We start from the raw sequence: 4,344 nt of genomic DNA on the forward strand, positions 1-4,344 counted from the left end.
CCGAGTACATCTGCTTTAGCCAGGGAAGCAAGGGGGAAGGGGAAGGGGGTGTGGGGCACAGTAGACAGGTTGCTAATACTACCGGTACAGAGAACGTAGCAGAAGGCGAACTTGAGTCTGACAGGCAGCTAGGTAGCGGCGGAGGTGTGCATGCAGGGGAACAATGTCCCCTCTAGGTTTCGGAGTCTCATGAGCAAAAATCCTACTTGGTGAGCTACTAGCATTAAAGTTGTGAGCGAGCGATTTGGCCACTGCATTATAGCGGCGGAGGCGTGCATGCAGGGGAACAATGTCCCCTCTAGGTTTCGGAGTCTCATGAGCAAAAATCCTACTTGGTGAGCTACTAGCATTAAAGTTGTGAGCGAGCGATTTGGCCACTGCATTAAATTGGTTTGTTCTGGAGCCCATCCTTCCTGAGCAAAGACAAAAACATGTGAGCCGGGGGCTGAAAAACTGTGAGCTAGCTCACACTCACTCGTCTTAGAAGGAGCACTGCAGGGGAACCGTGGCAGCGGGCCCCGCAAGAGGCTCAGGACCCTGGCAGGTGCCCACCTCAGCTATGGTGGCGCCGGCCCCATTTAGAGGCGAGCGACTCGGGACCAGTGTTCCCTCTAAGCTGAGTCAGTGTGAGCTAGCGCACAATCTTGTAGCCTCCGGCTCACGGACTTTTGCCTTAGCTCAGGAAGGGATGGCTCCAGAGCAAACTGATTTATGCAGTAGCCAAATCGCTGGCTCACAACTTTAACGCCAGTAACTCCCAAAGCAGGATTTTTGCTCACAAGACGGTCCGCAGCACTGCTGTTGTTCGTTTCTAGGAGAGCCCTAACGGGAGAACTTCCCACTGGAAACCCTCCAGGATCTCCACAGCCGCGTTGCCAGCAAAGGCGGTCGGTCGCACGTCCGCTCAGCTGGCTCGTGTTAATGCTTTATAAATTACCCTCCTCCTCCTCTCGTCCCAGTTCCATTTCTGCCACCAAAGTCGGCCCGCTCCCACTCAGAGAGCGTCCCCGGAAGACCGGCAAGGCCAGAAGCCATGCTCCTGCTTGTATGTCTAGCGTTCACTCGCTTTGCGTGTCTGCAGACCCAGGGACATGCCAGTTCATAATGGCTGTCAAGGCAGCTTGCCAAGTTTACTTTGTGGAGTCTCTCTGGAGAGAACACAGTCGACTCGCACAGACCGCATTGCAGGAGGCTGAGAGACAGAAAGGGCCAATTAGGGCATTTTCATAGGTACATGATTGTTGCCTGCCTCCCACTGCCCTCTGTGTGTGTGTGTGTGTGTGTGTGTGTGTGTGTGTGTGTGTGTGTGGGTGTGTGTTGTGTGTGTGTGTGTGTGTGTGTGTGTGTGTGTGTGTGTTTTCTCGCTCTAGTTGAAGTTTTCGAGTTGCTCGCTTGACGTTCTGCAGTGCAGCCCTCCTTGTCCACTCCTGTGACTCTACTTCAGCTGCTACCAGAGAACAGAGTGTGATGGGGATAAATACATTTTGATTTGATTGCCTGTAGATTTGACTCAGGCCTGTAAACAGTGGTGAGATGGGGGGGGGGGAGCTGGAGACTTTCTCGTTATTCAGGTACTAGTTCTAGTTTCCTCTCTCTAATTCCATTGAGCAAATGTCCTCTTCTGGGCATGGAACAGGGGTCACTGGGGGTGTGGGGGGGGCAGGTATTTGTGAATTTCCTGCATTGTGCATGGGGCTGGACTAGATGACCCTGGAGGTCCCTTCCAATTCTGTGATCCTTGTCGTTGTTGTTGTTGTTCAGTCGCACAGTTGAGTCTGACTTTTAGCAACTCCATGGACCACATCTCGCCAGGTTCTCCTGTCTTCCGTCCTGCTCCGGAGTTTGCTCAATTTCATGTTCGTTGCATCTATGACACTGTCTAACCATCTCATCCTTTGCCGTCCCCTTCTTCTTTGACCTTCAATCTTTCCCAGCATCAGGGTCTTCTCCAGCGAGTGCTCCCTTCTCATTTGGTGGCCAAAGTATTTGACCTTCATCTTCAGTATCTGACGTAGTTTCCTCTCTCTAATTCCATTGAGCAAATGTCCTCTTCTGGGCATGGAACAGAGGTCACTGGGTGTGTGTGTGGGGGGGGGGATTTGTGAATTTCATGCATTGCGCAGGGGGTTGGACTAGATGACCCTGGAGGCCCCGTTCCAAATCTATGATTCCTTTTTCCCCCTCCACATTCCACTAGTCCTCAGTGTTCAAAAATCACAGTGCTTTCCATCTCTTCCCTCCTGTATTCTGGTTTTGCTAAAGTTATTCCTTGGATATGTTGCTAAGCTAATCCCCTGTACTATTAGTTGTGTGTGTGTTAAGTGACGTCAAGCTGCTTCCGACTTTTGTCGACCCTATGAATTAATGGCCTCCAAAACTTCCTGTTCTTAACAGCCTCCCTGTTATGGGCTGGGCTGGGCCAAGAGGCAGGAGTCAGGTCCAGTCTGGGGGTGGTAGCCAGAAGAGACAGAAGAGGAGCTTCTCTTATATTCTTATGTCTGGGGCAGTGATGCTCTGTCTTCTTGGTACTGGGGGGGGCAACAGTGGGAGGGTTTCTGGAGTTCTGGCCCCACTGGTGGACCTCCTGATGGCACCTGGGTTTAAGCCACTGTGTGACACAGACTGTTGGACTGGGTGGGCCATCGGCCTAATCCAACATTGGCTTCCCGTATGTTCTTATTTAGAGGTGGTTTGCCACTGCCTCCCTCTGCGTAGACGTATCCTGCCATCTCAGGGCTTAGCAGGAAACATTTTTTTGTTTACCTGCTCATTGACGAATAGACTGACCAAAATAGTTATTTCAAACCAATGTTAAACTAGCAAAAGAAGAAGAAGAGGAGGAGGAGGTGGAGGAAGAAGAAGAAGAAGAAAAGGAGGAGAAGGAGATGGAGATTGGATTTATACCCCACCCTTAACTTGGAGTCTCAGATCAGTTTACAAACTCCTTTCCCTTCCCCTCCCCACAACAGACACCCCGTGAGGCAGGTGGGGCTGAGAGAGCTCCAAGACAACTGCTCTTTCAAGGACAGCTCTGACAGAACTACGGTCTTCCAGCGGCTGCGAGAGGAGGAGTGGGGAATCAAACCCGGTTCTCCCAGATCAGAGTCTGCGCACTTAACCACTGCGCCAAACTTGTGATTACCTTGTGAGGTTGTGATTAACAAAGGCAGAATACATGTCAGGGGAACAAATAAACCGGGGAGAACAAAACGGGATTCAGCCAATCTAGATTGGCTACCGAAGGGCAGAAATGTGGGGGAACCAGTTTAGGGGTGCAAAGCGGATGCGGGAGGAAATTGTTTTTCCCAGGTGGCGATGGCGACGCGCCTGCGACAGCCAAGGGCTCTTTGTGCTGTTCATAAATTGAATTTATGGACTCCCTTTTCCTTCCTGCCGCGATCGCAATCGCCTCGCCTCTCGCTGTCGTCGGCCTGCTCCTTCCTCGGCACTCTGCAATCTCTCGGCTCCGTCTCTCCCTCCGAAAAACCTTCTGCAGCTGCTAATATTGAAGGCTTTGACACCGACCCGTATCTTGAGATAAATCTTTACCTGAAGTTCTCTCGAGGCAGTTGATAAACTGAAGCCCATTATTGATATATATTTTTTTTTTCCTCCCCATCAAAGCAGTGGCGGAGAGACGGTAGTTCATCGTGGTTGTTAAGAGAGGGAGGAGGAGGAAGAGGAGATCCTGACCCCCCCCCTTTTTGGATTCAGCATTTATGCACCCTAAAACAATGGCCAGAGCAGAAGAAAGCGTTATTTAATTATTATCATTATATTTATTGACTTCATTTATATCTCACCTTACTCCCCAAGCAGGACCCAAAACAGCTGGCATCGTTCTCCTGGTGTCGTGGTTAAGAGCGCAGACTGTAATCTGGGAGAACCGGTTTTGGTTCTCCGTGCCTCCACGTGCAGCTGCTGGCGTGACCTCAGAAGAAGAAGAAGAGGAGGAGGAGATTGGATTTATACCCCGCCCTTCACTTGGAGTCTCAGAGTGGTTTACAAACTCCTTTCCCTTCCCCTCCCCACAACAAACACCCTGGGAGGTGGGTGGGGCTGAGAGAACCCTGACACAAGCTGCTCTTTTTCAAGGACAGCTGTGCCAGAGCTTGTGACTGACCCAAGGTCACATCAGCAGGTGCAAGTGGAGGAGCGGGGAATCAAACCCGGTTCTCCCAGATTAGAGTCAGCACACTTAACCACTACACCAACCAAACCGGTCACTCACAAGTTCCCTCAGAGCTGTTCTCTCACGGGCAGTCCTCGAAAGAGCTCTCTCAGCCTCGCCTACCTCGCAGGGTGTCTGTCATGGGGAGGGGAAGGGGAAGGCATTTGTAAGCC

The sequence above is a fragment of the Gekko japonicus genome, unplaced genomic scaffold (genome assembly GCF_001447785.1).
Source record: "Gekko japonicus isolate JY-2015 unplaced genomic scaffold, Gekko_japonicus_V1.1 scaffold5100, whole genome shotgun sequence".
In the NCBI taxonomy this organism is placed as follows: domain Eukaryota; kingdom Metazoa; phylum Chordata; class Lepidosauria; order Squamata; family Gekkonidae; genus Gekko; species Gekko japonicus.